Source organism: Bos grunniens, chromosome 1 (genome assembly GCF_055505025.1).
Source record: "Bos grunniens cultivar Pamir isolate PY7600 chromosome 1, Bosgru_T2T1.0, whole genome shotgun sequence".
Lineage (NCBI taxonomy): Eukaryota > Metazoa > Chordata > Mammalia > Artiodactyla > Bovidae > Bos > Bos grunniens.
In genome coordinates, this window is record NC_141165.1 from 96,391,515 (window position 1) to 96,405,846 (window position 14,332).

At 39.6% G+C, this 14,332-nt stretch overlaps 1 protein-coding gene and 1 non-coding gene across 4 annotated transcripts in view; both read left to right on the forward strand.

The window, feature by feature from the left end:
• The window catches only part of LSAMP (limbic system associated membrane protein), a 712,212-nt gene that overhangs the window by 244,677 nt on the left and 453,203 nt on the right, over nucleotides 1–14,332 (forward strand). The gene's annotated exons all lie outside the window — the stretch shown is intronic.
• On the forward strand, nucleotides 11,137–11,209 carry TRNAK-UUU (transfer RNA lysine (anticodon UUU)). The gene has a single exon. It is a non-coding gene; the product is annotated as a tRNA-Lys (tRNA).

Below are 14,332 nucleotides of genomic sequence, written 5' to 3' on the forward strand. Positions count from 1 at the left end.
CTATTGTCAGATGGGAAGTCAGAAATCAAACACTTTTTGTAATATATGAAAATAGCTGCAAGAACATAGCACTATACTACAGTATGTATGACTGTAATATCAAATGTCCTTATTTCTACCACACATTTAGTTTTTGTTCCACTAATTAAGAAGCAGTATCACAATGTGCTAAAAAGCTAAAACCCAATACCCAACACATGGCTAGAGAAGACCAATCAATGTTGAGTGTTTCTAAGATCATAAGGTTTGCATGTTAACTTGGTAAAGACAGAAAAAGTGTTCCACCCACAAGCGTGAAAGGCTCTATAAGAGCATCACAGCAGAGCCTGCTAAGTGTTTACCTTCTTACAACTTGTGCACATTCTCTGGCAACCAAAATGTCATGAAGAAGCACTCCTGCCATTTTGTAGTCAGCTCATAGGACAAGTTGGCCGGATTTCTGCTCCAACACTTTCTTAATCTGCTACCAAAGGATTATACACAATCCTGCACCTCTGGCATTCTCTGCATGTAGCTCAGTTTTCCTCCCATGCAGTCTCCTTTGTTTCCAGACATTTCTGCTTGCTTATTTCAAATTTACCTCCCCCATAGCTCCTTATAATTCACTTACCCTCTCTTCTTTTCATTTACATTTTTTAGTCAGTAACTGATAATATTTAAATATGGTTCTGAAAATCTACCTGTACCTTTTGTAAGATCTGAAACGATTTAGGAAAAAAGAGAATTTGGCCGAAAATAGCTAAGTCCTTGAAGATACTCTTAAGCTTTCTTCGGGAATTCTACCAAACATACCACACCTCTTCCCTTTTGAGTTTTGCCATTCTTTTCACCAATGCATAGAGTTTTGAATAAATATATAATAATAAACTTTATCTCAGTTTAACATTGTATTATTTTAGTTTATGTTTTATTAATGAAAGTATATATTAGTTTCCTTCTGTAGATAAATGTTTTACAATGATTTCATGTAAAAGTAGCATATGTGGCCTTACATATGAACTTAACCACAAATTGTAAATATTTATATGGGAAAAGCTGTTGCAAGTTCCAAATGACTGAATTATAAATGAAATTTTGGAATGCATGCTTTATATATTGGCAATTGCCTGTAGTTATTGGTATTCTGAAGTACAACTCAGTTCAGTTCAGTTCAGTCGCTCAGTCGTGTCCGACTCTTTGCGACCCCATGAATCGCAGCATGCCAGGCCTCCCTGTCCATCACCAACTCCTGGAGTTCACTCAGACTCATGTCCATCGAGTCAGTGATGCTATCCAGCCATCTCATCCTCTGTCATCCCCTTCTCCTCCTGCCCCCAATCCCTCCTAGCATCAGAGTCTTTTCCAATGAGTCTCTCTATATTAATAGCAAATTTATGTCTAGCCTATAAAAATCTAAAATAAACAGGAATTTCCAGCTAAGTTTATTTGTGGTATTAACATCTGAATTTAGATTTTATTCATGACTACTCTGAGAATATTTTGTAACTTCTAGATTTCCTTTTGTTTTCTTTACATAGGTAATTGATCATGTGTTATTATTTGAGATATGAGAAAAATGCAAATGTTTCTGTTCATTTTTCTCTGAATGTCTTAATTTGGTAGACTAAAACTATAAAGAAAACACTTTCAAAGAAAACATTTTCAAAAGAAATTTTGATATTTTTGTTTGTGAAATTTCCATGATAAAGCTAACTTACAAATAATGAAAATGAAACTGGAGAAAATTAATTGTGGGATTTATTCAAATTTTTATTTGAATTTAAATATGTGTTTGGATTTAAATTTGTCAAACATTTTTATAACTTTTTAAATTCAGACATATTCACTGATTCCTAGAGTAATATGATAGAGCTGATGTTACCTAAATGCTTCTTCAAGTCCTTATTTGAAAAGCCTGTAGGAAATACTGGAGAAGGCAATGGCACCCCACTCCAGTACTCTTTCCTGGAAAATCCCATAGACCAAGGAGCCTGGTGGGCTCCAGTCCATGGGGTCGCAAAGAGTCGGACATGACTGAGTGACTTCACTTTCACTTTTCACTTTCATGCATTGGAGAAAGAAATGGCAACCCACTCCAGTGTTCTTGCCTGGAGAATCCCAGGGACAGGGGAGCCTGGTGGGCCACTGTCTATGGGGTTGCACAGAGTCGGACACGACTGAGGCAACTTAGCAGCACCAGTAGCAGTAGGAAATACTGGATGAGAAAATGAATCAGGGATCGAGCCCAGGTCTTCCACATTGCAAGCAGATTCTTTACCAGTTGAACCAAAAGTGAAGCCTGAATAGGCTATCTGCTGACCCTAATGCCCTCACCTTCCTTCATGAGTAAATGGGGGATTAAGTTAATCTCCTTTTGAGAGTCCAGGCTAGTTTTCTTATAGCACTCACATTTGCTTTACTTGATATATTTTCCACATGATGGCACTTAGAATTGGCTTCCCTTATTTTGCCACATTCTTTTAGCATTTGACAAGAATGAAGTAATCACTGCCACTACCAAAATAACATAGCATTACTGATGAGAATCACAGTAGTAGTAATAACTATCATTTAATTGAGTACTTGGACTTCCCTGGTGACTCAGTGGTAGAAAACTTGCCTGTCAATGCAGAAGACCCAGGTTCGATTCCTGGTTAGGAACTTCTCCTTGAGGAGGGAATGGCAACCCACTCCAATATTCTTGCCTGGAGAATTCCCTAAACAGAGGACCCTGGTGGGCTACAGTCCATGGGGTTATGAAAGAGTAATACATGACTTTGCAATTAAACAAAAACAATTGAGTACTTACTCCATGTACCTACTACTGTATTACACATTATTTTTCAGGCCCATTTAATCACCATATTTAGTAGATATTATTATACCTTTATTTTACATATAAGAAAGGTGAGACTCAGAGAGTCCAGTGCTTTGTCTAAAGTGACATGATCAATAAAGGTGAAACCTGAAATCAAAGCTCGGTCTGTCTTAATTGCAGAGACTGAGTTGTAACTATTCTATTGATGCTAAAGGTGAGGTTCTGCATTTGGGTATGTTTCTTCTTTCACAGTTATGTATCCTTTAAGAATGATTAATATATTGTTTAACCTTAACAACATTGATTTATAATCACATTCTGTCACAGGATCATAGAGAAAGCAAAGGAATTCCAGGAAAACATCTGCTTCATTGACTATGCTAAAACCTTTGACTGTGTGGAACACAACAAAATGTGGAAAATTCTTAAAGAGCTGGGAGTATCAGACCACCTTAGCTGTCTCCTGAGAAAGCTGTATGTAGGTCCAGAAGAACAGTTAGAACTGGACATGGAAAAACAGATTGGTTCAAAATTGGGAAGGGAGTACATCAAGGCTGTATATTGCCACCCGCTTATTTAACTTATATGCAGAGTACCTCATGCAAAATGATGGGCTGGATGAATCACAGGCTGGAATCAAGACTGTCAGGAAAAATATCAACAAACTCAGATATGCAGATAATCCACTCTAATGGCAGAAAGCGAAGAGGAATGAGAGAGTCTGTTGATGAGGGTGAAAGAGGAGTGTGCAAAAGCTAGCTTAAAACTCAAAATTCTAAAAATGAAGATCATGTCATACAGTCGCAACACTCCATGGCAAATAGATGGGGGAAAAGTGAAAAAAGTGGCAGATTTTATGTTCTTGGGCTCCAAAATCACTGCAGACATTGACTGCAGCCATGAAATTAAAAGATGCTTGCTCCTTGGAAGAAAAGCTGTGACCAACCTAGACAGAGTACTAAAGAGCAGAGACATCACTTTGCTGACAGAGGTCTGTATGGTCAAAGCTATGGTTTTTCCAGTATTCATGTCCAGCTGTGAGAGTTGGACCTTAAAGAAGACTGAGCACCAGTGATTTGATGCTTTCAAATTGTGGTGCTGGAGAAGACACTTGAGAGACCCTTAGAGAGCCAGGAGATCAAATCAGTCAATACTAATGTAAATCAATGCTGAATATTCATTGGAAGGACTGATGCTGATGCTGAAGCTCCAATACTTTGGCCACCTGATATGAAGAGCTGACCTATTGAAAAAGACTCTAATGCTGGGAAAGACTGAGGGCAGAAGAAGAAGCGGGCAACAGAGAATGAGATGGTTGGATGGCGTTACCAGCTCAGTGGACATGAATTTGAGCAAACTCTGGGAGACAGGGAAGGACATGGAAGCCTGGTGTGCTGCAGTTCATGGGGTCACAGCATAGGACACAGTTTAGCAATTGAACAATTGTCACAGGAGGCTTTATGAAGGGATGTCTTCTCTGATACTTTGCACCATCTTCAAGAAGAGTTTTGATGAGTGTGGTAAAAACTATGGCTCACTTAAAATAAAAAGGATTAAAAAAGCAAACAAATGAATTTTAGAGAAACCATCAGGAATAATGTTTTCTTCCTTTTGAAGGCAGGCTTGGCTTACCTTGTTCATGGGGTTCTCAAGGCAAGAAGTGGTTTGCAATTTCCTTCTCCAGTGGAGCACATTTTGTCAGAATTCTCTGAAGAGTATGAAAACTCGCTGAACAGTATGAAAATTCTCTGAACAGTATGTAAAGGCAAAAATATATGACACTGAAAGATGAACTCCTCAGATTGGTAGGTGCCCAATGTGCTACTGGAGAAGAGTGGAGAAATAACTGCAGAAAAATAAAGAGATGGAGCCAAAGTGAAAATAACACCCAGTTGTGGTTGTGACTGGTGATGGAAGTAGTGTCGGGTGCTGTCAAGAACAATATTGCATAGGAATCTGGAATGTTAGGTCCATGAATCGAGGTAGATTGGAAGTGGTCAAACAGGAGATGGCAAGAGTGAACATCAACATTTTAGGAAACAGTGAAATAAAATGGACTGGGATGGGCAACTTTAATTCAGATGACCATGATATCTACTACTGTGGGCAAGCATCCCTTTGAAGAAGAAATGGGGTAGCCCTCATAGTCATTGAAAGACTCTGACATGCAATACTTAGGTGCAGTCACAAAAATGACAGAATGATCTGTTTGTTTCCAAGGCAAACCATTCAGTATCACAGTAAGGCATGTCTGTGCCCCAGCCACTAATCCAAAGAAGCTGAAGTTGAGCAGTTCTATGATGACCTACAAGACTCAATAAAACTAACACCAAAAAAGATGCCCTTTTCATTATAGGGAAATGGATTGCAAAAGTAGGAAGTCAAGAGATACCTGGAGTAACAGGCAAGTTTGGCCTTGGAGTACAAAATGAAGCAGGGCAAAGCCTAACAGAGTTTTGTTGAGAGAATGCACTGGAATAGCAAGCGCCCTCTTCCAACAACACAAGATACAACTCTACAAGTGGACATCACCAGATGGTCAATACTGAAATCAGATTGATTATATTCTTTGCAGCCGAAGATGGAGAAGCTCTATAAATCAGCAAAAACAAGACCAAGAGCTGACTGTGGCTCCAATCAAAAATGCCTTATTGCAAAATTCAGACTTAAATTGAAGAAAGTAGGGGAAATCACTAGACCATTCAGATGTGACCTAAATCAAATCCCTTACAATTATGCAGTGAAAGTGACAAATAGATTCAAGGGATTAGATCTGATAGACAGAGTTCCTGAAGAACTATGGATGGAGGTTCATGATATTGTACAGGAGGCAGTGACCAAGACCATCACCAAAAAGAAAAACAAAAGGCAAAATGGTTGTCCGAAGAGGCCTTACAAATAGCTGAGAAAAGAAGAGAAGCTAAAGGCAAAGGAGAAAAGAAAACTATGCCCATCTGAATGCAGAGTTCCAAAGAAGAGCAAGGAGAGATAAGAAAGCCTTCCTCAGTGATCAGTGCAAAGAAAAAAACAATAGAATGGGAAAGACAAGAGATCTCTTCAAGAAAATTAGAGAAGCCAGTGAAACCTATATGAAGGTCAGGAAGCAACAGTTAGAACTGGACATGGAACAACAGACTGGTTCCAAATAGGACAAGGAGTACGTCAAGGCTGCATATTGTCACCCTGCTTGTTTAACTTACATGCAGAAGGCAATGGCACCCCACTCTAGTACTCTTGCCTGGAAAATCCCATGGACAGAGGAGCCTGGTGGGCTGCAGTCCATGGGGTCGCTAAGAGTCGGACACGACTGAGCGACTTCACTTTCACTTTTCACTTTCATGCATTGGAGAAGGAAATGGCAACCCACTCTGGCATTCTTGCCTGGAGAATCCCAGGGATGGGGGAGCCTGGTGGGCTGCCATCTATGGGGTTGCACAGAGTTGACATGACTGAAGTGACTTAACAGCAGCAGCAGAGTACATCATGAGAAACACTGGGCTGGAAGAACCACAAGCCGGAATCAAGATTGCTGGGAGAAATCTCAATAACCTCAGATATGCAGATGATACCACTTTTATGGCAGAAAGTGAAGAGGAAATAAAAAGCCTCTTGATGACAGTGAAAGAGGAGAGTGAAAAGGTTTTATTAAAGCCCAACATTCAGAAAACGAAGATCATGGCATCTGGTCCCATCACTTCATGGGAAATAGATGGGGAAACAGTGGAAACAGTATCAGAGTTTATCTTTTGGGCTCCAAAATCACTGCAGATGGTGATTTCAGCCATGAAATTAAAAGATGCTTACTCCTTGGAAGGAAAGTTATGACCAAGCTACACAGCATATTAAAAAGCAGAGACATTACTTTTCCAACAAAGGTCTGTCTAGTCAAGGCTATGGTTTTTCCAGTAGTCATATATGGATGGACATGAGTTTGGGTAAACTCCGGGAGTTGGTGATGGACAGGGAGGCCTGGTGTGCTGCGATTCATGGGGTCGCAAAGAGTCGGACATGACTGAGCGACTGAACTGAAGGGAACATTTCATGAAAAGATGGGCACAATAAAGGACAGAAATCGTATGGACCTAACAGAAGCAAAGATATTAAGAAGTGGCAAGAATACACAGAAGAACTGTACAAAAAAGATCTTTCACGACCCAGATAATCACGATGGTGTGATCACTTACTTAGAGCCAGACATCCTGGAATGTGAAGTCAAGTGGGCCTTAGGAAGCATCACTACAAACAAAGCTATGGAAGTGATGAAATTTCAGCTGAGTTATTTCAAACCCTAAAAGATGATGCTGTGAAAGTGCTGCACTTAATATGCCAGCAAATTTGGAAAACTCAGAAGTGGCTACAGGACTGGAAAAAATCAGTTTTCATTCCAGTCCCAAAGAAAGGCAATGCCAAAGAATGCTCAAACTACTGCACAATTGCACTGATCTCATACACTAGGAAAGTAATCCTCAAAATTCTCCAAGCGAGGCTTCAATGGTTCATCAACTGTGAACTTCCATATGATGAAACTGGATTTAGTAAAGGCAGAAGAACCAGAGATCAAATTGCCAACATCCTTTGGATCATAGAAAAAGAAAAAAGTTCTAGAAAAACTTCTGCTGAATTGACTACACCAAAGCCTTTGACTGTGTGGATCACAAGGAACTGTGGAAAATTCTTAAAGAGATGGGAATACCAGACCACTGACCTGCCTCCTGAGAAATCTGTATGCAGGTCAAGAAGCAACAGTTAGAACTGGACATGGAACAATGAACAGGTTCCAAATTGGGAAAGGAGTACATCAAGGCTTTATAATGTCACCTTGCTTATTTAACTTAAATGCAGAGTGCATCATGCAAAATCCTGGGCTGGATGAAGCTCAAGCTGGAATCAAGATCACCAGCAGAAATATCAATAACCTCAAATATGCAGATGACACCAACTTTATGGCAAAAAGCAAAGAGCAACTAAAGAGTCTCTTGATGAAAGTGAAAGAGGAGAGTCAAAAAGTTAGCTTAAAACTCAGCATTCAGAAAACTAAGATCATGGCATCTGGTCCCATCACATTATGGCAAATAGATCAGGCAACATGAAAACAGTAACAGACTTTATTTTCTTGGGCTCCAAAATCACTGCAGATGGTGACAGAAACCATGAAATTAAAAGACCGTTGCTGCTTGGAAGAAGAGCTATGACCAACCTAGATAGCATATTAAAAATCAGAGACATTACATTGCCCACAAAGGTCTGTCTAGTCAACGCTATGGTTTTTTCCAGTAGTCATGTGTGGATGTGAGATTTGGACTATATGGAAAGCTAAGCACCAAAGAATTGGTGCTTTAGAACTGTAGGGTTGGAAAAGACTCTTGAGAGTCTCTTGGACTGCAAGGAGATCAATCCTAAAGGAAATCAATCCTGAATATTCATTGGAAGGACTGATGTTGAAGCTGTAGCTCCGTTACTTAGGCAAACTGATGCAAAGAACTGACTCATTGGAAGAGACCCTGATGCTGGGCATGATTGAAGGCAGGAGGAGAAGGGGACGACAGAGAATGAGATGGTTGGATGGTATCACCGGTTCAATGGACATGAGTTTGAGCAAGCTCAGGAAGTTGTTGATGGACAGAGAAGCCTGGCGTGCTGCAATCCATTAGATTGCAAAGAATTGGACACAACTGAGTGACTGAACTGAACTTGGCTTACCTTGGTCTTCTCTGGTGACTTAGATGTTAAAGAATCTGCCTGTTGTGCAGGAGACCTGAGTTTGATCCCTGGTTCAGGAAAATCTGCTGGGGAAGGGAATGACAATCCATTCCAGTATCCTTGCCTGGAGAATTCTATGGCTAGAGAAGCCTGGCAGGCCCCACCCAGTATGTGTGCTCACAAAAAGTTGGACACAACTGAATGACTAACACAGTTTACTTACCTTGCACATCTATATTTTGCATTTTATGTCTGGCTTAGACTAGTTTTTCCAAAAAAAACAAAAACAGCTTGTGCTCCCTATGTACAAATATATAGCATGTGTTTAATTAGATACATCTTTGTATATGGTTAATATGAGTTAGTAGAATGCTTTATCTTCAGTCTATTTTGAAGCAGTACCAGCATGACTGAATTTTGATGACTTTTAAAATCACAGCTGTTGGAATGCTTGGCAAAATTATGTGATTGAAAGTTATGACCCTTTAAAATATGAGTCATCTCTCATTTTTGTTGCTCATTACCTAATAGACAGTAAGTGGGAACATATCTTCCATGTGTGAGCTGTCATTCATAAAATTCACAAATACGGTGGCAGGGAAGAGAGACTAGAAGAAGAAGGAGGGTAGTGAAATGATAATAGAAATAAGAGGTGAGAGAGGAGAGGAAAAGCCTTCCCTGGTGGCTCAGACGATAAAGGATATGGCTGCAATGCAGGAGACCCAGTTTCGATCCCTGGGTCGGAAAGATCCCGAGAGAAGGAAATTGCAACACACTCTAGTATTCTTGTCTAGAAAATCCCATGGACAGAGGAGCCTAGTGGGTTACAGTCTATAGAATCGCAAAGAGTAGGACACGACTGAGTGACTAATATGAAAAGGAAAATGGAGACGTTGAAGAGACGGGAAAATTCTGTTCTAAGAGACAAGCTTGAGTCTAAAAATGTATTTTCAGACACAATTTAAATGATGTAAAAATGGACTTTGAATATATGTTATATGCACTCATTTAAGCATCTGATATGAATCTGGTACTGTGCTAATTTATGGTGATGAAGAAAATGGACATGCAACTTGGAGACAAGAGAGGGAAGTAACTGTTTACCCCAAAGCACTATATAAATGCATATTCTGATTAATGCTGTAGTGAAATTATGCCTGGAGGGATAGGTCTTTAGATTGGGTGATCTGGTCAGACCACTCCAGAGTGAGTGAGTGGAGTGAAGTCACTAAGTCGTGTCTGACTCTTTGCGACCCCGTGGACTGTAGCCCACCAGGCTTCTCCACCCATGGGATTCTCCAGGCAAGAACATTGGAGTGGGTTGCCATTTCCTTCTCCAGGGGATCTTCCCAATCCAGGGATCGAGCCCAGGTCTCCCGCATTGCAGGCAGACGCTTTAACCTCTGAGCCACCAGGGAAGCCCAAGAAGTGGTTAAACTGAGGCCAGAAAGATGAAAGAGTTCTACTTTTGTGAAGAGCAATGCAAGAGAAGCTGCAGAGGTGTCATTTCTATCACAAATTTCCCCAAAATACTCTTTTTTTTTTAATTTGAACTTATTAAAATTTTATTTTTTTTTTTTGGTTTTTTATTTTTATTTTTTAATTTAATTTAATTTTATTTTATTTTTAACTTTATATAATTGTATTAGTTTTGCCAGATATCAAAATGAATCAGCCACAGGTATATATGTGTTCCCCATCCTAGACCCTCCTCCCTTCTCCCTCCCCATACCATCCCTCTGGGTCGTCCCAGTGCACTAGCCCCAAGCATCCAGTATTGTGCATCGAACCTGGACTGGCATCTCGTTTCTTACATGATATTTTATGTGTTTCAATGTCATTCTCCCAAATCTTCTCACCCTCTCCCTCTCCCACAGAGTCCATAAGACTGTTCTATACATCAGTGTCTCTTTTGCTGTCTCATACACCGGGTTATTGTTACCATCTTTCTAAATTCCATATATATACGTTAGTATACTGTATTGATGTTTTTCCTTCTGGCTTACTTCACTCTGTATAATAGGCTCCAGTTTCATCCACCTCATTAGAACTGATTCAACTGTATTCTTTTTAATGGCTGAGTAATATTCCATTGTGTATATGTACCACAGCTTTCTTATCCATTCATCTGCTGATGGACATCTAGGTTGCTTCCATGTCCTGGCTATTATAAACAGTGCTGCGATGAACATTGAGGTACACGTGTGTCTTTCCCTTCTGGTTTCCTCAGTGTGTATGCCCAGCAGTGGGATTGCTGGATCATAAGGCAGTTCTATTTCCAGTTTTTTAAGGAATCTCCACACTGTTCTCCATAGTGGCTGTACTAGTTTGCATTCCCACCAACAGTGTAAGAGGGTTCCCTTTTCTCCACACCCTCTCCAGCATTTATTATTTGTAGACTTTTGGATCGCAGCCATTCTGACTGGTGTGAAATGGTACCTCATAGTGGTTTTAATTTGCATTTCTCTGATAATGAGTGATGTTGAGCATCTTTTCATGTGTTTGTTAGCCATCTGTATGTCTTCTTTGGAGAAATGTCTATTTAGTTCTTTGGCCCATTTTTTGATTGGGTCATTTATTTTTCTGGAATTGAGCTGTAGGAGTTGCTCCCAAAATACTCTTTACAGCTGGCTTAGGGAGCCTGGATAGCTCATTTGGTAGAGCATCAGATTTTTAATCTGAGTGCCTAGGGTTCAAGTCCCTGTTCAGGTGACAAGGTCTCATTTGGGGCTTTCCTGCTAGTTCAGCTGGTAAAGAATCTTCCTGTAATGCAGGAGACCCCGGTTTGATCCCTGGGTCAGGAAGATCCTCGGGAGAAGGGAACGGTTACCCACTGCAGTGTTCTGGCCTGGAGAATTCCATGGACTGTATAGTCCATGGGGTTGCAAAGAGTTGGACGTGACTGAGCGACTTTCACTTTCTTTGTTCAAATTACTATCAAAGTCCATTTATTGCACAGTTTCAGTTACAGTGGGGAAAATTTGTTTCTGATCAGTAAATCAAAAGCAGTGTAGATTCATTTATTTAACAAGTATGGATTGATACTAAGCACTTACTATAGGCAAGATATGCTGTCCCAGGAGCTGAATGACAATGGCGAACAAAAAAAGACAGGGAATCACTCAGGAGTTCATTCTAGGGCTGGCAGCACTCTCACAGAGCATCATTATCTGATCAGTGTTGCTTCAAGCCAGATGGGCTGATGGCGTGAGACCCTCAGGAAGGATATGAGGCTGCCTTTTCCTGTGTGCCTTTTGACTTCCGTAGAGTTGATAAAGCTTTTCCTCAGATCTCAACATTTTTGTTATATGTTGTTTACTCGTTACATGTTTATTGGCACTTTATAGACCAAAGTGATCAATGAAGACCTAGAAAGTGAACAGGCTCCGAAGGTTTTCAGAAGAACAGAACATTTTTGGACCCAGAAAAATATATCCTCTTTGTTTGCCTTAAGAAAAAAATATTTATTTTATCTAGTTCTGGATTCCTTATGCTTTTGTCAGATATCATTGGAATCTGCTCAGTGCACTGAAAATTTCTTATAGGAAAAGGAGGTAATTAAGGATGAGTCTTTTTGTTAAAGTAGCCCTTAGAAGTTTCTTGCCTGTGTTATATGTGAGACTGAGTGAAGAAATCTTGTGAAATGCTTGATTATCCACAGAAGAAGGATATAATTAAGCGAGTTTTACTAGTTTTATTATTTTCTGGGCATGGTTTAAAATAATTATGATTGGGTACCATAAATAGTGGTTCCTTGAAATAGCTAACTTGGCAGCCTAGTAGGGAGGTTATGATCTTGGACTTGTGAGCCTAGTTGAGTCATTAAGTAACAGAGAGCAAAATCTAATTAAATTTGACATCCTCACATAGGGAATCATACCCACAGGTAGTACTACAGCATGAAACTTCCAGAAGGATTTTTTTTTTTTTTTTAAGAAAATTCATTAGAAGAGACTGAGGAGGGGAGTTGAAAAATGAAAATTTATGAAATCTGCAAAGGAGCCACTTTCCAGTATTCCCCTCGAGAAAGAATTAGAGCTGTGAAAGTTTACAAAAGGTTATATAATCTTCTATGTAGTTGGCGGCACGAATGGTCAAACCTCAGGCGGCCACATTGTGGAACTGGAATCACCATGAACCTTAAGAAGTCTCTCCTGTAGCTAAATGCTATCACATTCACACAAGGTGTCATTAGGGAATGCAGCCCCTTTTTGTTGCTGGACAAAGGTACTCTAATATCGTCATTTAACACCATCTTCAAAAGGATCACACACAATATCATTACTTTAATGAAAACTCATTTCACTTTTTCATATTTCTTTCAAATTGCTGACCATATGAATGATATTTTACATAGTTTGAGATAATATACAAACCATTTTCTGATTTGCTTTTCTATTTAACATAATAGCCTAAACATACGGCTTCCCTGGTGGCTCAGTCGGTAAAGAATCTGCCTGAAATGCAGCAGAAGTGGGTTTGATCCCTGGATTGGGAAGATCCCCTGGGGAAGGAAGTGGCAACCCACTCCAGTACTCTTGCCTGGGAAATCCTATGGACAGAGCAGCCTGGTGGGCTACAGTCCATGGGACTGCAAGAGTCAGACATGACTTAGTGACTAAACCACCACCATGTTTTAATGTTAAACAGCTTATGTATTTTAAGATTCAGTGGCTTTATAATATTTGAATGAATTGATAAGCCATACTAGATCAATCTCCTATATTTGGATGTTTATACTGGTTCTAATTTTTTATTACTATAGATAAATTTCAATTTTTTTAACCAATTTAAATAGTTTTGGTATAAAGCAAGTGCTTAATAAATATTTGGTGATGAGACTTTCTTGGCTAGTATTGTCAGGAATGTCGTTCTGATTTTGGAGTCGCAGTTCCTTATCCAAAGATTTATACGTTTTACAATGTGACAAAATTATGTGAGTACCTTTTACTGTCAGCCTCTCCAGTATTTGTTACCCTGTTAAACATTTTAAAATGAATCTAGGTTAATAGTTCCTTGAGTTTACATGCATTGTGTCTATTATACTAAAGAATACTTTACCCTTTGTGTAATTCTTATATTTTTAAAAGAGGAAAAATTACAGAGATCTGTTTAGAAAATGGGTGAGATGGTGAAACATGAGAAAAAAGAGCCGAGGTAAGGACGATGTTAAACTCCTTCTCAGAGCCCACCCCTAGTTTCTATAAGTGGGGCACATCGCCTTTCTTCCTCTTCTTGTCCCCAAGCCCCTTTGTGCTCTGCTCAAGGAGCACAGCTCTCAAATGTAGCTCTTACTGCCCAGACTTCACACCCAGACTGAAAGTCCAACCTACAAAATTAGAATGCAAAATTATGAGTTTAAGCCTTTTCCTCCCTCACAGTTAAATAGCTAGATATAGAAATGTGTTTATGCCCTGAAGGGGATACTTTAAAAATTTAAAATGAGCACCAAATACATAGTTATTAAAAAGTAATTTCATCCATGGCAGGCAACTGTCAGCCCATAGGATGTAGTGCTGTGGAAATAAAAAAAGTATCTAATTGTTTTTTTGAAGTCATAAAATTGGCATAATATCATAGAATGTTAAAGCTGCAAGAGGTCCTAGAGATCACCCTCATTTTATAAATGAGGAGCCACATTCAGAGAGTGGTGACATTCCAGAAATCATGGAGCTTAGCGTTGGAGCTGGAGCTAGAACCCAGAGCAGTGGATTTGCACAACCTCATCTTTATGGGACTGTCTTCTGGGAAGAGAAGCAGCAGCCAATTCCAAGTACAGAGGTGAAACTGGCTTTTAAGGCTCTGCTCTTAATAGATGCTTAATAAGTATCTTTC